We start from the raw sequence: 22,167 nt of genomic DNA, 5'->3' as shown, positions 1-22,167 counted from the left end.
GGAAGGAGGACTGCAAGTTCAAGTCCAATTTAGGCAATTTAGTGAGACCTTGTCTCTAAAAGATTAAAAGGACTGACATGTAATTTAGTGGTAGAGTGTCCCTGGGTTTTATCCCCAGAACCTAAAATCAATCAGTCCATTTATCCTGAGAGAGTATATGTGTGTATTCTGTATTATAGATAAAAACTCTCAGTGCTGAGAGAGATGTTGTAATTTATCTAAGGTTACGTAACTGGTTAAGTGGCAGAGCTCTTACTAATGCTAATGCTATTTTAATTCTTATTAACATATTTACTGAGATACCTGTTTTTCTTATTTCACAGATGATTTAGAATTATCAAATTCTGTGTGAGTTGTATATGTTTGTGTGTATGGGGGGATGGATTTTTTTTTTTTTTCTTTTTTAGTGTATGTACTTTTTAAATTTATTTTAGGTTTTAGTTATACACAAAACAATTAGTTCATGTTTTTCCATTTGGCTCCTACCTAAACCATAAAAAGAAAATTATAGCTCTGTCTTCCCAGGCTGCCAAGCTATAATGAATGTGGTAATAACCATACTATTTCCATGTCATAGGAACTCATAAAAAGAAACATGAAAAATTTATTTACAGCAAAGATATACTGTGAGATAAGGCCCAAAATATATACAAATTCTTAATAATTAAAATGAAAAGCTACTTAAATACAATCTCAGACATGTAACATCACCATGTCCTAGGCTTCTTGCTCTCAAATTTCTAACAATGTGCAGTCACCTAAAAAGCCACTGCTATGAGAGACCTCTATGCTAGGGACAAGGGTACCCATACTGTCAAAGGTGTTTGGTTATCTGTAAAGCAAGTATTACTCAAATGTGTAGTCCTGATTAATAACTGGTTGCTGTTATACTGGCTTTTTATGAAAGCATATTACTTATCCAATCAGCATGATGATGAACTTTGGTTTCTTCATCAGAAACATGCTGATGCCTATATGGACTGTTGTAATGAAGAGTTCATTATCAATAGACTTTCAATAAATGACAAGATTACAACAAATTCTTTTAATGACTAATCACTAGACTGGAAACTGTAAGCACTAATAATATAAAAAGGTCCCTGCTCTTAAGAAACTCAAAAGAGTCCATAGGCCCATGCACAATCTTTCCTATAGGTCAACTTTTTAGTTTTTTCCTGATATCAAACAGAAGGGAAAAGTTCAAAAGGAAACAATGACATGTTTTTCAAAACACTTCAAGTTTATAAATGTATTCTAGTATATATCAAAGTTTCAAGCAAATAATTTTGAATCTCAAATGAGAAATCACAATAATCAGAATTTAAAGGAAAAAAAAAAGGTTTTAGTCCAAAGTGAAAATGCAGATAACACTTATTTTGGTGGATCTGTATTGATGCCATATTTTTCCTTGAGAAGCTTCAACTGTTCCTCCTTCTTTTTGGTGTCCATTTTCTGAAATGCCCTGTTAGCATTATAGTATAAAACCACGAGGTATCTGTTACAAACATTGAATCCTGATAGGTGGTCACATGCATTCTTGGCATCAAAGATATCTTCATAGACCACATAGGCTGTTCCGCTGGTCTCACGTGTATTCCCCACTCTGATTTGACGAATAGGTCCATATTTCCCAAATATATCATACATTTCTTCAGCTGTGATTTTGTATGGTAAATTTCTTATATATAAAATCCGATTTACTTCAGGTGGAAGTCGAATGTTCGCCCTCTTGGCCGCTTGCATCGCCATCTTGGCGGGCTGAAGAGGTTACCGCAGCAAACACAGAATTCCTCCGGACCCCTCCGGAATGCGTTTCGGATTTTTTTTTTTTTTAAAGAGAGCAGCTTCTGGGGCTGAGGATGTGGCTCAAGCAGTAGCGTGCTCGCCTGGCATGCGTGCGGCCCGGGTTCAATCCTCAGCACCACATACAAACAAAGATGTTGTGTCCGCCGAAAACTAAAACAATAAATAAAAAATTCTCTCCCTCCCTCTCTCTCTTTCTTTAAAAAAAAAAAAAGAGAGCAGCTTCTCTGGGTTGGGGATGTGGCTCAAGTGGTAGCATGCTTGCCTGGCATGCGTGCGGCCTGGGTTCGATCCTCAGCACCACATACAAAAAAAAAAAAAAAAAAGATGTTGGGTCCGCCGAAAACTAAAAATAAATATTGAAAAAATTTTCTCTCTCTCTTAAAAAAAAATAAAATAAAAAATAAAGAGAGCAGCTTCTCTTTAACATCCTATGGGTCAAGACAAGGGGGCTGGACACCAGAGGTTGGAGAACCAGGAATGCAGACTCTCTCTCTAGGTAGTCTAAATCCCCAAAGGATACCAAAATGGTGGGAGGTGCCCTGGAGTGGGGAGTCTTTAAGAGGAAAGGGCTGGAGACGGGAAACTGGACTGCTGTAGTGCATTGTGTATTCCTTTGCTTATTGAGCCAAATGTGGCAGAAAGAAAAGCCTCTGAGGAGGAGTAAAGGCCTGTGGTTTGAAACAGTTGTAGCTGACTTGCTCATAAAGGTTGTATATGTTCTGAGGCCCATTCTCAAAATCCTTCCTATGAAGGGAACATGTTCAATTAACAGTGGAATAGACATTGAAAAATTTGAGAATTATATTATCACTCCCCAGGTGATGAGGATGGGCCCCTGGCACAGGAGTGAACTCCATGAGAAAAGGGAATCAGGGATTGCTTAAATGTGAGTGAAGGGTAAAGGCGATGAGAAGCAGCCTTTGAGGGTGTGGATTTTGAACCATAGTGAGAGTTTGATTCAGACTGATGGAAAGAGATATACTTAAGACACATACATGCATTGTTGCCTAGTACGTATTACATTTAACTTTAAAATGTAGATGTTGAATTGTCAAGCTCTTAAAATTTTCCATATTTTTATTTAAGAGAACAAAGAAGTAGAAAGATTTACAAAGAGTTCTATTAAATTTTCATAACAAATTTTTGTTCTGGAAAGTCTAAACTTCTCATTTAAAAAAAAAGACTTCATGGAATTTTTTATTCTTGTTTGGTGCTGGGAAAATTGATGTAATATTTTAAAAGCATGTGAAGTTTTAAATTCAGGATTAATTGCTAAAATTTGTTAAGAGTCAAGAAATTGTTATGTAAGAGTATTTTTTTAAAATATGCTTTTAGTTGTCAATGGATCTTTATTTTTTAATTATATGTGGTGCTGAGAATTGAACCTAGTGCCTTACACATGCTAGGCAAGCACTCTACCACCGAGTCACAATCCCAGCCCCATGCCTGTTGAATTTTGAAGCAAACAATGGGACAGAAGTTTTTATAAGCATATATTACTAAATTTTACTTTTGACTATTTCACAAAATCATTTAGCAAATTTACTTTGCAGACTGGGCTGTATTTTATATTATTGCTGTAACAAAATATTACAAATTTAGTTGGCTGTTAAAATAACACAGACATTTTTTCTTTTAAATAGTTCCAGAGGTCAGAAATCCTACATGGGTCTTATTAGGCGTTTTCCTTCCGAATTCAGGCTCCAAGGGAGAAAAATTTCCTTGCTTTTTCCAGCAGAGGTTAAGAACCTGAACACTTTCTCTCTTCTCTCTTTTCCCTTACTTATTGTTTGGGTACTGCCAAACCCCAGGGATGCTCTACCACTGAGTCACATCCCCATCCCTTTTTCTTTTTATTTTGAGACAGGGTCTTGCTAAGTTGCCTTAGGCTGCCCTTGAACTTTAAGATACTCCTACCTTAGGTTCCCCAATAAAAACATTCCTTTTCTCCTGGTCTCTATCTTCAGTACCAGCAACCTAATATCTCTCTGACTCTGACTATGCTTCTCAGGCTACCTCTTTCGCGAATAAGGATCCTTGTGATTATATTGGACCCAACAAGATAACCCAGAGTAATTGTTCCATTTCAAAATTAGTTGTTAGGCAATGTTAATTCAATCTGCAATGGAAAGTCTTTCCTTGATAGGAAATATAATATTTTCACATATTTTGGGATTTAGGATGCAGGCATTTTTTTCTTTTTTTGTAGGGGGTGGGTATGGTACTGTGGATTGAACTCGGGGCACTGGACCGCTGAGCCACATCCCCAAACAGCCCTATTTTGTATTTTATTTAGAGACAGAGTCTCACTGAGTTGCTTAGTGCCTTGATTTTCCTGAGGTTGGCTTTGAACTTGAGATCCTCCTGGCCTCAGCCTCTAGAGCGGCTGGGATTATAGGTATGTGCCACCACACTTGGCTTCATTTGACCCTTCTAAAGTAAATTTTTGTTTTCAGAATTCATTCTTTCTAGACTTCGCACAGTGCTGAAAAATAGATGAGTAGCTTAACTCTTAATTTGTTCTATGATTTTTTTTTCCTAAGGGGCAGAAGTTATTTATTTTTATTATTCTATATATCTTTCATTTTGCATCAGCATTCATAATTTTTAATAATCAACAGCAAATTAAAATTGTGGCCCTTGGATTTATACACTTTCAAAATAAAGGATTTAAAAAATATTTTAAGGGCTGGGGTTGTGGCTCAGAGGTAGAACATTTGTCTAGCATGTGTGAGGCACTGGGTTTGATTCTCAGCACCACAAAAAAATAAAATAAAGAGATTGTGTCCACCTAAAACTAAAAAAAAATATTTTAAAAATATTATAGCAAGTTAATATTGAAGGAATATATTTAAATTACATGTATGCAAGATTTTTTTATGAAAGAGAAGGATTCACCTAAATTTTAAAGAACTATGCGATAAATTGTCAAATTGGATCTTAACAACAACCCACAAAAATCTATTTGAAATTCATTCATTTGAACATTAATTCATTCATTCAACATATTATTGGGCAATTTACTATAGGCATGGAATTACATCGGAGACTCAAGTGAAAATTAGATGAAAGCAAAAAACAAGTGTAGCAAGTTAATGGAAGTGTATACAGTTCAAGATATCACTGCTTTCAAAAAATAAAAGAGAAGTGTTACATGGAACAGAAGTAAAGTTGTTTAAGTACTCAGAAGCAACTGGTTTGCTATATTCAGCATTTAAAATTCTTACTGGACTGTTGTGTTCAGTCTAGGGCTCCAAACTACACACAGATAGGAAATCATGGAGACTTTTCACAGAAGAACCACAGACAATTAAAGGATTAAAAAGTAATGTTTATGAGAAAAGGCTACAGAAAAGGGATTATTTAGCCTGCAAAAGAGGATAGAATGGTGACTTAATATTGACTTTAAAATAAGCAAGGGTTCTAAAGATACTGGCTTACTATTCTCTCCCTCAGCTGAGAAAAGAAAAATAAGGAAATGGTTTGAAACTACAACATCAAGTCAGACACAAGTAAAAAGTGAGGGTTGAACATCATGGTGGAAGAGTGTGGCAGAGGGAAGCAGCTCACGGTGATCAAAAAGCAGAGAGAGAGAGATGAGATGTTCTATGATTCGAATCTTAGTGTAAAAGATAAAACTCATTTTTAAGCTATAGGCTTTTGTACTTATTATGATTATTGTTAAAAGGATTGCTATAGAAAATAATTAATGGGGCACTAATTGCATTCTTTTTTTAATTTTTATTTTTTAGTTGTAGATGGACACAATATCTTTATTTATTTATTTTTACGTGGTGCTGAGGATCAAACCTAGGGCCTCACATGTGGGAGGCAAGTGCTCTACCAGTGAGCTACAACCCCAGCCCAATTGCATTTTGTTAATTTGCTTAGGATTATATTGTGTGCTTCTGGATGGTGTTTTTGGAGGTAATGTTGTCATCTCTTATTCTTTCTTTGGGCATGTTAACTCAGGTTTTTCAAACTCTTAAAACCTTTATTCTGTGAGGCAAGCACATGTGAAGGAGTGCAAGGTGAAGGAGAGTAGATCTATACATCTCCACAGTAAAAGGAGTAGGTGGCAGAAATGGCTGTCAAAAAACCCTTGTTGAAGGAAAATTTAGAGACAGGCTTATACCATATTATTCCTACTTCCATGTTGACAAACAAAACATTTATATGTTAGCATTCTCTTTTTTTTTTTTTGCCATACGATTTATTTTTCATTTTTTTTAGTCATACATGACAGCAGAATGTATTTTCACGTATAATACATACATGGAATGTACATATGTCAATTATAATGTCTATTCTATTCTACTGCCCTTCCTTTGTCCCCTACTCCTCCCTATATGTTAGCATTCTCTAACTCATGTTGTAGATGTTCTAGATGGAAGCAGTTGTCAGCTAATTCTGTCTTATTAGAAACTTAGGCAAGTAATTGAGATTTTTCTCAATTCTCTGGTTTGAAAAAATCTTTCTAGATTGCCTTATGGTGTATTCCTTTTGCAAATATAACTGATATTTAAATATGATTTAAGTTAGAATGTGTCTGAAGATCGAGTTGTAACCAGAGAATTGATTCTTGTGGCATGACAGGATTCTGTGATTCTGGGATATCTTTCCTGTTTCTGATCCTTCTCTGTCCTATCATTACACATTTGGGCTTATTTCTAGCATGGGCCCTACAGTTTTCTAAAAACAGGAAGTAAGTATTGAATTGACACTTATTTTAATGTGTGCATCAGAATAAAATGAGTTTTATAAAGTTTCTTGTGCCCTGAGTTGTAAATTCATGCTCTCAAATTTTGTTTTTCATACGTGAAGTATTTGGTACTGTGTGCCTAGAATGTAGATTTGTGGATGATTTGAGTTTGATAGTAGTTTTGGTATTATATTCAAATTTTTACTTGTTGAAAATTAAAATACCAAAAAAAAATTAAAATACCTATTCCTTATTTTCATGGAGGTGATAGATTCAAGTGCCGTTTTTAGTTGTCAAACTTCATCAGAAGTGTATTAGAATTAGAAGTAAAAGAGGTGGCTGGGGCTGGGGCTCAGTGGCAGAGCTCTTGTCTAGCATGCATGGGGTGCTGGGTTCAATCCTCAGCACCACGTAAGAATAAACAAATAAAATAAAGGCATTCTGTCCATCCACAACTACCAAAAAAAGTTAAAAAAAAAAGAAGTAAAAGAATGTGTTTCAGGATGTGTTATTATATTTACCTCATTTCTCTTATGATAGATAATACAGTACAGTGGCTCAGCTTCTTAGCTAGTTACATTGCCTTAGGCAGTTTACTTCTTTAAGCCTTACTTTCAGCATGTAAGAAATATGAATAAGGAGAAGCTGCGGGCGGCTGGGCGGCCGGGCGGACAGCGGCCGGGCGGACAGCGGCCGGGCGCTCTCAGTGGCTGGCGGGCCCAAGTGCCGCGTGTCCCGAGCATGGCAGGCTCCCTGCCTCCCTGCGTGGTAGACTGTGGCACTGGGTATTGCCATCAGAGAGTTAGCAAAGGTGACTTTGACCAAGCCCAAAGGAGAGTGTTGAGGGGCGTTGATGACCTTGACTTTTTCATAGGAGATGAAGCCATCCATAAGCCTACCTATGCTACAAAGTGGCCAATTCGGACATGGAATCATTGAAGACTGGAATCTTATGGAAAGGTTCATGGAACAAGTGGTTTTCAAATACCTTAGAGCTGAACCTGAGGAACATTATTTTTAATGACAGAACCTCCACTGAATACACCAGAAAATAGAGAATATCTTGCAGAAATTATGTTTGAATCATTTAATATACCAGGACTCTACATTGCAGTTCAAGCAGTGCTGGCATTAGCAGCCTCTTGGACATCTCGACAGGTTGGCGAGCGGACGCTGACAGGGATTGTCATTGACAGTGGAGACAGAGTCACCCAAATTTCCCAGTGGCAGAAGGGTATGTCATTGGAAGCTGCATCAAACACATCCCGATTGCAGGTAGAGATATTACTTATTTCATTCAACAGCTGCTAAGGGAGCGGGAGGTGGGAATCCCTCCTGAGCAGTCATTGGAGACGGCAAAAGCCATTAAGGAGAAATACTGTTACATTTGCCCTGATATACTCAAGGAGTTTGCTAAGTATGATGTGGATTCCCGGAAGTGGATCAAACAATACACGGGTATCAACGCAATCAACCAGAAGAAGTTTGTTATAGATGTTGGGTATGAGACGTTCCTGGGACCTGAAATATTCTTTCACCCAGAGTTTGCCAACCCAGAATTCATGGAGTCCATCTCGGATGTTGTTGATGAAGTAATACAGAACTGTCCCATTGATGTCCGTCGCCCGCTATAAGAATGTCATTCTTTCAGGAGGCTCGACAATGTTCAGGGATTTTGGACGTCTGATGAGAGCCACAGCCGAGTCAGTATGGCCCCTGGCATTTTGCCAACAGTATTGGTTGACAGGCGAGGCATTACTATCAGCCTCGGCCGCTACTTTGGAGTTCTCCTGGGGATTCCCGGAGAGTTCCCATTGGTTGGGGAAGTGCAGGAAGAGGGATTTCCGGAGGGGATATTTCCGGTTGCTGGTTCTTGGAGGAGCCACGTGGTGGTCAGCAGATTTCCCAGAAGCGTGTGGGAAGTGTGCTGGTAGAGTTCAGAAATAAAGTTTGTTTCTTCTTCAGTGGCTCATGATTTGTGCCCAGCCAGACTGCGGCATTTGGCGACCCGTGCGGGGAATGCCTGAAGCTTGGGGTAAGTGAAATTGCTCTTCCCTGAGGGAAGGCGAGAGAATGGGTGACCATTTCAAAAAACAATGTTTCTTGTTTTGATCTGTTTTGTTTTTGTTGAAAGCTGTCTATCCCTAGAACTTTCTCAGGCAAACTGGGGAAAATGGTTGGCTCAAGGTTTGAAGTTGTCCGCCCCTGAGAAAGAGATAGAAATAGACCACAAATGCACATGTCAAGAAAATAGGAAAATTGATACAACTATTTTTTGTTCCATTTTTGTTTCATTCTGTTTCGCTTTGTTTTGTGTTATCTTATTGGCTTGCGTTATCTTTATAGTAAATTAGAAATAAGTAAAAAACAAACCGAAAGAGTGTTAAGTAAATTGTTAGAGGTTCAGACCATGGAGAAAGACATTTTAGATCAAATAAAAGAGAAGGTCTCTCGAGCTAGTCAGATAGAGGAAGAAAATTTAAAGGAAGAAAGCTTAGAGGAGAAAAGCTATTAGGGAAAAAGCTACAACAGGAGGCTGCTACTAACACCGTTCTATCACCAGAAGGCGAAATTCAGCCAACAGCTCCACGTATGGAGACAGCTGAGTGGCCCCCAACCCCCATAGTTGATAGATGGGATCCTGAGACAGGACCTCAAAGATTAGCATGCCCTGTACTTGAGCAGGCAGGAGGGCAGCAAATTCACCATGCTTTAGATTTCAAAACAGTGAAGCAGTTAAAAGAGGCTGTAACAACCTATGGTCCTCAAGCATCCTTCACTGTAAGCATGGTCGAATCCATTACCAACTTGGACATGACGCCAGCAGATTGGGCTAGCATGTGTAAATCTGTACTAAATGAAGGACAATATTTGCTATGGAAGGTTGCGAATGAGAAATTTTGCATGGAGACAGCTAGGCGAAATGCAGCAGCCGGTTACCCTCAAAGAAATCTAGATATGTTGTTAGGAAAAGGACCTTATGAGTGTCAACGGCAACAAATTGAATATGATCCTGCTATATGTGCGCAAATTGCTGCAGACGCAGTTAGGGCATGGAAGACTTTACAAGGACATGGAGATTTACAAGGTCAATTATCTAAGGTAATACAGGGAGCTAATGAACCTTACCCTGAATTTGTAGATAGTCTTATTCAAACAGCTACCACAGTTTTTGGGAATACAGAGCAAGCAATGCCATTAATTAAACAGCTAGCCTTTGAGCAAGCAAACAGATGGTGCAAGGAGGCAATTAGACCATGGAAACATGGGGATTTAAACACATATATAAAATTATGTAGAGACATTAATGAACAAGGGCAAGTCTTGGCAGCTGCAGTACAACAGGCTTTAGATGCCAGGCCAAAAACATGCTACAATTGTGAACAAACAGGACATTTTAAAAGGAATTGCCCCATAGGAGGAGGGTTTAACAAAGCTAGGTATCAAAGGAGTAGAATACCGGGTATTTGCACACGATGCCGTAGAGGGAGACATTGGGCTAATGAATGCCGTTCTCAAAAAACGGACAAGAACCAGATGTTTACCCACGATATCGTGGAGGAAGGCATCGGGCTCCATTGCCAAAAATCGGACAGGGGGGCCCAATACTCCGGGGCCCACGACCACAAATATACGGGGCACTGGAGGAACCCAGCAACACCATCAGGGTAGTGCCCAGGACACATTATCCATCAGATCTCTCATCAGACGAACCAGAGGGAAGCGCAGAGTTGGACATCTGCACCTCTGCCAGAGCAGTACTAACTCCAGAGATGGGAGTTCAAATCATTCCCACAGGAGTAAAAAGACCTCTTCCCCAAGGAGCAGTAGGCTTATTGTTAGGACGCAGTTCTTCTACTCTAAAAGGACTTATGATTAAGTCCTGGGGTAATTGATCCCGATTATGAAGGTGAAATAAAAATTATAGCTAGTTTTCCAAAGGGTATATCAGTAATTTCACCAGGAGATAAAATAGCACAGTTATTAATAATACCCAGCCTACATGATAAATTTTCCAGTAGTAGTATAGAAAGAGGTTCCAGGGGATTAGGCTCCACAGGTGTAGATTGGGCTATGCTATCTTTAAATTTAGATTCTCGCTCAATGCTAAAACTAAATATTCAAGGACACGAATTTAATGGGCTACTGGATACAGGTGCAGACCTTAGCATCATCTCCTCAAGAATGGCCAAAACATTGGCCGTTACAACAAGCCACTCAAACGCTTCGAGGCCTAGTTGTGGCAACTAATCCCCATACAAGTGCAATGGTATTAGATTGGAAGGATCCTGAAGGATGTGAAGGAACTATACAGCCATATGTATTGGATCATCTTCCTATAAATTTATGGGGACGAGATGTCCTAGATCAATTAGGTTTGACATTAACAAATAACATCAATCCAAATGCGCCCACTATTAGGGCTAGACAAGGTTTCAGGAAAGAAAAAAGATTAGGAGAACAAGAACAAGGTATAGCAGCACCAATTCAAATAGATCAGGAAATAGATAGACATGAATTGGGTTTTCAGAAGGGGTCACTGAGGCAATAAAAATTACTTGGAAATCAGAAAGACCAGTATGGGTTCCTCAGTGGCCCCTGATTAAAGAAAAGATACAAGCAGCCCATGACCTGGTCAAACAACAATTAGCAGAGGGACATATACAACCTTCCGTACCTCCCTATAATACTCCCATTTTTGTCATGAAAAAAAAATCTGGTAAATGGAGATTATTGCAAGATTTAAGAGCTATTAATAATGAGATGGTTATTATGGGACCTGCTCAACCAGGGATTCCTCAATTGTCTGCTTTGCCAAAAACCTGGTACGTTTTAGCTATAGATATTAAAGATTGTTTTTTTTCAATTCCAATTCATCCTGAGGATAGTCCACGTTTTGCATTTACTATCCCTGCACTGAATCATGAAGGTCCTGATCAGAGATATGAATGGAAAGTACTCCCTCAAGGGATGGCTAACAGCCCAACTATGTGTCAAATTTATGTTAACAAAGCAATCCAGTCACGGAGATTCCTGGAGAGTTCCCATTGGTTGGGGAAGTGCAGGAAGAGGGATTTCTGGAGGGGATATTTCCGGTTGATGGTTCCTGGAGGAGCCGCGTGGCAGTTGGCAGATTTCCCAGGAGCGTGTGTGAAGTATGCTGGTAGAGTTCAGAAATAAAGTTTGTTCCTACTTCAGTGGCTCGTGATTTGTGCCCAGCCAGACTGCGGCAGATGTCAACTGCGGAGAGATCTAAAAAGAGTGGTGGATGCCAAGTTAAAATTTATCGAAGAGCTCAGCGGCGGCAGAATAAAGCCCAAGCCCGTGGACATGCAGGTGATAACACATCACATGCAGCGCTATGCTGTGTGGTTTGGAGGCTTGATGCTGGCCTCCAGGCCCGAGTTCTTTCAGGTCTGCCACACCAAGAAGGACTATGAGGAGTATGGCCCCAGCATCTGCCGCCAAAACCCTGTCTTTGGAATCATGTCTTAGTGTCTGCCTTGAAGTCGCATTCCATAGTGTCATGTTGGGAACGAGTTTCCTTGGAGCCCAGAGAAGACTGCAGCTCCTGTACAGGCGACGTTTGGTGTGGGGTCCCGCCGCGAGCTGGCATTGCCCAGTGCATGAGGCACCGTGCCGTCTTCACCAAGCCATTCTTGTTGGCAGCAATCTGCCCTTCTGCCTCCCTCCTTCTCTGCTCCCCCATCTGAGCTTCTAGTTGACAAATACAATTCTGAAGGAATTCAAATGCAACTTTAAAAATTATTAAAGAAAAAAATGGTGTGAAATAGTCCCCCCCCCTTGAAATATTGTGGGCACGTAAACACTGATCCTCCTAGCTTATTTTTGTAAATAAAACGTTATAAACTTGAAATACAAATCGATGTTTATATTTCCTATCATTTTGTATTTTATGGTATTTGGTACAACTGGCTGGTACTAAGCACGAGTAGATATTGATGTCATGGGGTGCTGTAATAAAGTTTTTAATTGTGGGGCATGTTCCGATATGTTTATAGGCAAACAGAATAAAGCGAAGACTTTTTGCCACATGTTTACTAGAAAATGATACACTTTCCTGGGGTGATGTGAAGTCTGAACACTAAACAGTGTTGTGTGAGAGTCATCATGGGTACTGTGTCTGTTAGTTGTTTTGTTTGAGCTTTCTGGAATTGTTTTATAGAAGATGATGGTTTGATGTTGGTGAGTGTTGGATGAAATGCTACCTTGCACCTTGTAATAAAAGCTGTTAGAATCTTTATAAATAAAAAATATGAATAATAATAAGTACTTTGCATGATTATAAATTTAAATAAGATGATAAAAGCAAAATAATTTTTGCCATATTTGGTTTATAGCTGTCCCAAAATGATAACCTGTAAGATGATGTAGGGTGAGGGGAAGATCACTTTAGTAGATCTTCAAGTTAGCAATTGCTGACAGTTTAAAATATATATATATATATATATATATATATATATATATATATATTTGTATGCTCAGTGTGCATTGTATTTTAATAAAATGGAGTGCTTATTGCTGTGCATATACTTATTGGAAGTTAGGCTCATATTCCTTTTGCTTTAGAAGTAGTAGAAAATACTTGTTTGGGGGACAGTGTTTTTTAGATGTTATAAAATTCAGGAATATAAATTTTGGTCAGATAGTAGAGCATTAGTGGTGGTTAAGAATAAAAACTTTCAAATCAAACTTTGAATTTTTATTCTAGTACCAATACTTCCTGCCTTGTGCTTTTTCTTGTCTCTGATGCTTAATTTTAAATTGTTTCTGAAATGAGAATATGAAAAATCCTGTCTTCTACTTTGGAAGAGTTGAATGAGATAATCAATGTAAAGTATTTAGCATAGTGTATAACAGGTAACAGCTGATCAACAGCTCTTAGTTATTGTTAATAATGATAAATAGGAGAAGGGATTAGTAGAGGGCAGGTATTTAGGTGCTAGAGTATATTGTTTGAAGCATTGTTATCAATAGTAATAAATGGGAGCCAATAGCAATTTTAAGTGTTCTAGCCTTGTAGTAATAAGAAACTGGTGATATTCATTATAATAACTTTAAAATTAATCCAATATGTCTAAAGCATTCTTATTTCAACCTGGTAATCAGCATCTTTTATTTTATTTATTTTTCTTGTACTGAGATTGAACTTGGGGGACTTCTACAGTTCAGTTGTATCCCAGATTAAAAAAACAAAACAAAACAAAAAACCCAACTCTTATTGTGAGACAGGGTCTTTCTAAGTTTCTGAGGTTAGCCCTGTATTTGTGATTGTCTTGCTTCAGCTTTCCATTAGGCTAGGTTTCTAGGCATTCCTACTGTTTGTGGTGATTTGGTTTTCATTCAACCTCTTTCATTAAGTTGTGTATTTAGTATTTAGAATTGTACTTTGAAAAGTGTATATTTATAATTAGCTAGCTGGATTCCAGTTTTGTTGGCAGCATCCAATGTGTCAGTCAGGAGCTGGTGGAACATATGCTTTTTTCTCACATTTAGACCAGACCAAGGTGTTGACCTTGGCCATGTTAATGTCAGAGTTTTTTCTTAGCCTGTTTTATGTGATGGTTGATGGCCTTGACATCCGCAATGAAACAAGTGTGGTGTTGTCTTCTGTCTTCTTCATAGCTGAGTCAGTGGTCAGGGGAAAATTGATTGTGGCATAGTAGTCCCTAGTGCCTAGGGGGAACTCTTTCAAGGTCTGCCTCTGTAGCTCTGGTATCTTGGACCACCAGAAGGAAGGTTGATATGTGATCTTTTTTCTTGTGGCTGTAGATACCTTTTAGCCTGGTTGGCTGGGTGGCTAGTTTGCTTGTTTGCTTGCTTCCTTCCTTCCTTGCACCTTCCTTCCCTCCTTCTCTCTTTCCTTCCCTCCTCCATCCTTCTTTTCCTCCCTTCTTCCCTTGGGTTGAACTCTGGGACAATGAAAACCGCAGAACCACATCCAAAGCCCTGTTTTGTATTTTATTTAGAAATAGTGTCTCAATGAGTTGTTTAGCACTTCACTTTTGCTGAAGCTGGCTTTGAACTCATGATCCTCCTGCCTCGGCTTCCCCAGCTGCTAGGATTATAGGTATGTTCACCCACACCTGGGCCCAGCCTGGCTTTCTTGGTCTTCAAAGTCTTTGCTTTGACGTTGGCTTTGGGGGTTTCCTTCTTTGCTTACTGTGCCTTCTTGATGAATAGAGCTATTTAACTTTTTATATTTGTATCTATGTTTAAAATCTTGGTTCCTAACAATATTAACATTATATTTCATAAATGTTTTGAAATAATACCAATCTTATTAGTAATAAGACCTAACAAGTGGAACTTAACATTCTGTGTTATATGTATGTATATTCTTCTGATGTCTATTCCTCTAGGAATGTCAGGTCAATATTTATTTCAAATAAATATTGAAATTATATTTCTCATTGTACTTATACCACCAGCTTAGTAAAATAGGACATATATGAAATTTTGGTTTTTACTTTTAATTTTTTTCCTTTCTTTCTTGCAGTACTAGGAGTTGAATTGAGAACCTTACATGTGCTAGGCTAGCACTCTACCACTGAATTATATCCCCAGTGCCAGTTTAAAATTATTTTTATTGTTTGGTTAATAACAATAGTGGAATTCATTATGCCATATTGGTTTTTAAATAAAGTATTTACATGATTTCAGAATGGTTAGGTTATTTTAAAAAATAATATTATCTTATTCTGTCAGTAACTAAAAAAAAATAAAGTTTTATTTTACCATATTTTAGGATTTTAAATGTTTTACTGGGTTTTGAACATACAGTATGTCATTTACAGTGCAGATGGTCTATCATTATATAAAAGTTGAGATTGTAGTATTTGCAGATAATGAATTTCTTATAATCCCTTTTCATCAGTTAATAAAATGTTTTTTTTAATTTTTTTTTTTTTTTTTTTTAGTTGTAGATGGACACAATACCTTTTTTTTTATTTTTTATATGGGGCGGAGGCTCAAACCCGTTGTCTCACACATGCTAGGCAAGCATGCTACCACTGAGCACAACCCCAGCCCCTTATAAGATATTTTGCAGGTTAATATTACTGAAATTATGACATAGAGTTAAACTTTCAGATTATGTTGCTCAAATTTGCCAGAGTAGGAATTTATCTGTGGAGGAGAAAGGAATCTTTTCCTAAAAGTCTGTTGTATGCTACAATAATCTCCCATATCTGCAGTTTCACTTTCCATGGTTTCAGATAGCTGCAGTCAACCCTCATCTGAAAATTTGTTTGTTTATTTATTTAGGTACCAGGAATTGAACCTAGGGGTGCTTTACCACTCAGCTATATCCCCAACCCTTTTTTATATTTTATTTAGAGTCAAGGTCTTGCTGAGTTCCTTAGGGCCTTGCTAAGTTGCTGAGGCTGGCTTTGAACTTGCAATCCTCCTGCTTTATTCTTAAATAACATTAAAACATATTGTCATAATTGCTGTCTTTTATTATTAGTTATTATTATCTCTTACTATGCCTAATTAAAAAATATATATATGTGTATATATTTAATACTGGTGATTAAACTGAGGGTCATGTGCCACTGTGTCCAGCTTCATCTGAAAATATTAAGTGGAAAGTTTCACTTAATTCAGAAGTTTTAAATAACATTACAGCATATTGTCATAATTGCTGTCTTTTATTATTAGTTATTATTATCTTACTGTGCCTAATTTAAAAAAATATATATTTATATATGTTTTTAATACTGGTGATTAAACTGAGGGGCATTTAACAACTGAACTATATCCCTAGTCCTTTCTATTTTTTTATTTTGTGACAGTCTCACTAAATTGCTGAGGGTCTTGGTAAGTTGCTCAGGTAATCTCAAATACCCCAGTTGCTTGCTTATACGTATGCTCTACCACACCTGGTTCTAAGTTTTATAAATTGTAGGTTGAGGAAATGACAGTATATATATGGTTTGATATTACTTAGAGTTTCATGCATTGAACCAGGGTCTTGAAATGTATCACCCAAGCATAAGAATTGTGCCAACAGAATTGGCACGATTGTTAATGCTTCTTAGGAATCATTTGGACAGACCTTTAACAATGTGTTAAAAATGATTTTTTTTCTAGCAGTATAGAAAATTTTTAATTTCTATTTTGTGGACATGTTTGATTATTTCAATTGTTTATTATTTGCTGTTGTGAGATTGAGTGCAATATTACTAGATATTACTAAAGCCTAATGCCTGCCACAAGATGAGTGATCAATAAAATTGAGTTCTGATCTTTGTGGATCCTAGATGTGCTGTTCTTTAGGTTTTAGAAGAGGGTAGTATAGTTATACAAGTATATTGTGGAATCTTGGAAGAGTTATGTGTTCTTTTCAGTGTACAACCTTCCCTTGGAGTTTTCTTCCTATTTACTTCTACTTCACCTTTTCTCTTCTGTAAGTTATGTCCAGAAGACTCATTTGCAGTTATCTGCACACCACTTTGGGGTCTGCTTTGTATTTGTTCTGTTTCTGTTACCTAAAAATAGATTAGAAATTTATCCTATTTTATAATCTGAAAAGTGAATCTTCAAGTTTTATGTTATGTCCTGGATGAGTCCACTTTGCCCAATCTTAAATTGGGTCATATGATGATAAAAATTATTGGTGCATTTTTCATGTCACTGTAGAAATAATTTATGGAAAACGTGGAATTTCCAAGAGCCTTTTTAAGTTTATAAATCAGTAACATTGAAATTGAACATTTTAAACTGGAACTGTTCCCAGAATATTCAGAATATAATATTTTTATAGGCACATGCAACACTTCAAAAAAGCAGATTGTTGGGGAGCATGATCAGGATGATAGCAAAATTATATCAAATGTAATTTATAATGAAATAAGGAAGTAGACAGCTTATATTAGAGGGTATATTCATATTAAGTTTAACGTTTTGAATGAGTAAAACACATAGCAGAAACCTTATAAAAATACATATACAAGGAATATATGTATTTTTGTATAGGAATATATATATATATTTCATCCTACCCTTTCCTCTCCATTTGTTGAGTTTTTCTTCTTTTATTTTTTAATATTTATTTTTTAGTTGTAAGTAAACATCTTCATTTTTTATTTTAATGTGGGTGCAGAGTATTGAACCCAGTGCCTCATGTGTGCTAGGCAAGCACCATAACACTGAGTTCCAGCTCAAGTTTCCCTTCTTTATGCATATATCTACTATTATTTATCTCATATATCGATTCAAAGTTACTTGCAAATAGAAAAACAAACACAAATCTTATTTCCATTTTTTTTTACCTTTGGCTTTTAATTCATGCATACATTTCTGTACTTCTTAATTTTTTGTCATTCAACACATCTGGGAGAAATTTTTTTTTTATTAAAAAAAAAAAACCACTTGTAATTGAACCCAGGGGTGCTTTACAGTTGAGCTGTACCCCCAGTTCTTTTATTTTTATTTAGAGATAGGGTCTTGCTAAATTGCTGAGGGTCTCCCTAAGTTGTGGGGCTAGCCTAAACTTGTGATTCTCCTATCTCATCCTCCCGAGTTGCTGGAATTATAGGTGTGTGCCATCACATGAGGCTTTGGAGAATTTTCTTCATCACTTTGCAGAGAATGCCATTACTTGTATATTCTTGTAAACAACTTTATTGAGGGATAACTTGCACACTAAAACAGTAAACCATTTTAAGTGTGAAAATTAATGATTTTTAAATGTCTGTGGTTGTATATCATGGCCACAATCCAATTTTAGAATGATCCTCTTTCCCCTGAAAAGTTCCCTTCTGCTCATCCATGGTCAGACTGACTCCGAGGTCTCCTCATTATTTATTTTTTGGGGTGGTAGGGGTGGCAGTGGGTACTGGGGATTGAACTCAAGGGTACTTGACCACTGAACCACATTCTCAGCCCTATTTATTTATTTATTTATTTATTTTTAGAGACGGGGGCTCCCTGAGTTGCTTAGCGCCTTGCTTTTGCTGAGGCTGGCTTTGAACTCTCAATTCTCCTTTCAGCCTCTGAGTTGCTGAGATTACAGGAGTGCATCACTATGCCTCGATGCTCATTTGCTTTTGCAATTCTACACCAGTATATTTTATGGATGTAACATAATTTATTTAACCATTCTCCTGTTTTTGGATATTTAGTTGTTTTTTGACTTTTGACTTTTATAACCAGTTCTGAAATGAGGTAACTTCATACATATATTGTTTCATATGTATGCAAGAGTTTCTCTAGGATTAACTCCGGAAAGTATACTTACTGGTTAAAGGGAATAGGCATTCTTTTATTTTGATGATCATTGACATATTTTCCTCATGTAGATTAAACAGGTAGTTTTAAATATATATTGGCGAAAATATGTTTCTTGGTAGATCCTTGAATATTTGGGAAAAGGAGACTACTGGAAGAATATCCTGAGTGACAATAGCTAAGTTGATGAAGAACATAGGAAGGGAGAAGGTGAAGGGAGACAACATTTATTTTTATGTAATTTTATGTATTTGTGATTTTATAAAAGCTAATTCATGTACTAACTTGTGGGAAAAAGAGACTTAAATTATTTGAAACCAGGAATTCATATGAGAGTAGGACTTGTTTTGTTAGGCTTATTTAATAATTTTAGTGAAAATAGCAGCTGCCAGTAGAATCACTAGGTGGAAAATAAAGATGTCAACAGAAGTAGTTTATGAATTTTCTGATAATTAGACATTAATTTGCGTAATTTGATGGGTATTCATCATTGTTGGGCAAGTACAATAATTAAGTAAACCCTTTCTCCTATACTATCTGAAAGAAGAGTTTCTGATACATTCAAGGTAGTAAACAGCCAGCTTCTTGCTCTATAGCCCCATCTGGAATTCCTTTTGTCTTTCTCTCTACAGCCTCTTTGGCCATTTGGTTAGCTCTCTAGTTCAGTTTTCTTTTCTTATGAAATTGGAGATCAGCAGTTAAGGGGATAAATGGTAATATTCTTCATTCCTTTGTTTAGTCACTAAATATGAAAATGGATGGCTTCCGCTAGTCATTCTGTCTGTATGTCAGTCTTACTGTAGACCATACGTTCTTATTCTAGATTATGTGTGTGTGTATACACACGAGCACACACATACTTATATATACACATACACACATATACATATGTATATATGTATGTTTTTTCATTGGTGGTATTGCAGATAGAACCCATGAGTGTTTTTTGTATGAGCTACATCTCCAGCCCTTTAAAAAATGTTTGAGACAAAGTGTAGCTCAGTTGCTCAGTCTGTCTTCCTGCCTCAGCCTTCTGAATTGCTGGGATTACAGGCATGTAACACCATACCTGGCTAAATTACAGTATTTAATTCTTAACTGGTCTCTCTGATCCTGCCTCATATTCTTGGAGTCTTGTTTTCTGCAAGCTGTGTGATCTAAGACATAGATTGTGTCACTCCTTTTCATGAAACAAAGCTTCTTACTCTATCAAAATGTTTCTCAGTAGGGTCATTAGTAATTGTAGCCTATATTGCCACCTTTCCCTTGTGCTCATTGTTAGGGTCTGTAAACAAGTCAAGATGGTGCCTGGCATTTTGCCAGAGGGAGTGGTTTGTGAAATAACTCCAGCAAGCCATTAAGTGTGGAGATTCCTTATTGGTTGACTGCTGTATCTAGTTTATGTTAATTAAGATAAGCTGTGTGAAATATATATATACCCCTCCTGTCCTACAATAAACGGCTCCCACTCCTGTTGTATCAACGTACACAAGTTGCTCGTCACCCCCTGGTTATTTTGCTGCAGCCGAACTGCGGCTCTGCATTTCTTCCAAATCTTTGTTGTTTCTCATTTCATGTCATTGCACATCTTATTTATTTCCTAAAGTGCCAATCATTGTTCTTGTAATTTCTTACATCCTAAGAAGGATGTAAGCCCATTTCAGGATGTCTCCCCTTGTACAGAACAACTTCTAACTGCTCACCTGTTTAACTGATACCTCCGTTAGACCCTTTAGAAACAAAGACTAGGGTCTGGAGATGTGGCTCAGCGGTAGCATGTACATGCCTAGCATGTATGAGCCCTGGGTTCAATCCTCAGCACCACATAAAAATAAATAAAGGTATTGTGTCCAACTACAACTAAAAAATAAATATTAAAAAAAAACCCAAAACAAAGACTAGGTTTTAGATTGTATACTGTTTCTGTCACATGTGGAAGTTTGTGAATGGTTAATTTTACCATGCCACCAATCTTTGCCCTTTTCTCTATTACTCTTCCTTTTCTGAGTTCTTTCCCTACCCAGTAATAGAGGGAGTAGAAGAAATGGAGGGGAATATATAATCAGGGATATGATAAGTTATTGTATAATGGTGTATTAAGACTTGTAATGCAAAATACATAAATAGAAAAAAAAAAAGAAATGGAGGGGAGAGGTTTAAATAAGGGGGGGGGACTAAGAAAACGGGGTGGAGTTTTCTGCTGGGATTCATAGTATTCTAAGCCTAATTTTTCCTTTCCCTGCCACATATTAGTCATATATACTAGGTTAAAGGAACTAAGGCATGCAGGCCTTCTGCATGAGGTTTTGTTCTTCTGGCCAGGAGTTAGGCTTTATTTTGTACTTGCTGTAGCTGTTTGTGTTAGAGGCTGACATTTCCTCTCGTGGCATTGTTTTTATTTCCTCTTTTGTCTTTGAGTTTTCCTAGAAACTCCTTGAATAAGGTCCAGTTGGTGTAGTTCCTTGATTTTTGATCCCTTGTTATTATACTGGTGTTCTGTTGATGTAGTAGAAAGATGTTGGACAATGGGAAATGTTCTTGGTTTTATGAGCAGGTCTCATTTTTTTTGGTGAGCTATATCCCTTGGCTGTGACCTTCATAAGTAGTTCTCTGCTTGTTTCCTCTCTCAGGTAAGGTAGGAAGGCTAGAGGGGGCTTTCCCCAGGTCATTTAAGCTCTATGTCAAACAGAGGGCAGACCTTGTTAAGAATAGAATGCTCTGGGGATATTTCACAATGATTTCTTTCTCCCTTCCCCTCTTAGAAGCTGGAGGGGATTTTTATGTAATCTCTGTGAAAACTTGGTAAGGCATCTATGAAATATGGATCCCTCTGAAGATGGAATTGCCCTGGACTCTTTATTGTTTGTGATACTGGGATTGAACCCAGGGACATATACACATGTACTCTGAGACACATCCTCAGCCCTTTCAGGGGCTCACAGTACATTGTCTAGGCTGTCCAGCTTGTAGTCCTCCTGCCTCAGCCTTCTAAGTAGCTGCCCTAGAGTTTTTAATTACCAAGCTTGTATATATTCAGCTTCCAAGAATTTATCATATAGTTAGGTTTCCATATCCTTTCCTGGAGAAAGTGGAGGTTTCTTCTTCTGGACTAGTGCCCTGGTAAGTTGTAATTCTCTATTTCTGCCTGCCTTTCTCTCCACTTTAGGGGGCAGTACTTTGTCCTGTGACCTTAGTTCTCTGACAGATCCGGTAGGAGGTGTTGAATATCAGATTGTTCTACTTTGTTTTAGTGGAGGAAGATTATGACTTCCAATCTTCTTTATAGGGTAGACTAGAAACTGGAATTCTTTTGGCGTTTACTTTATACAATTCAGAGAAGATGGGAGGGGGATTGAAAGAGAAACATATATTATAAAGTTGTGGACTGAAACATTGGTAGGATG

General features: G+C 37.4%; 1 protein-coding gene and 2 pseudogenes across 4 annotated transcripts in view; 2 read left to right on the top strand and 1 right to left on the bottom strand.

Moving 5' to 3' along the window:
• Positions 1-22,167, top strand: part of Arid4b (AT-rich interaction domain 4B) — a 149,673-nt gene that overhangs the window by 17,026 nt on the left and 110,480 nt on the right. The gene's annotated exons all lie outside the window — the stretch shown is intronic.
• LOC143379294 (splicing factor 3B subunit 6 pseudogene) lies at positions 1,222-1,809 on the bottom strand (annotated as a pseudogene).
• LOC143379278 (actin-related protein 3B-like) lies at positions 7,446-12,004 on the top strand (annotated as a pseudogene).

Source organism: Callospermophilus lateralis, chromosome 13, assembly GCF_048772815.1.
Source record: "Callospermophilus lateralis isolate mCalLat2 chromosome 13, mCalLat2.hap1, whole genome shotgun sequence".
Taxonomy (NCBI): Eukaryota; Metazoa; Chordata; class Mammalia; order Rodentia; family Sciuridae; genus Callospermophilus; species Callospermophilus lateralis.
Note: the sequence above shows the minus strand (reverse complement) of the source record. Positions and strands in the feature narration are given on the sequence as shown.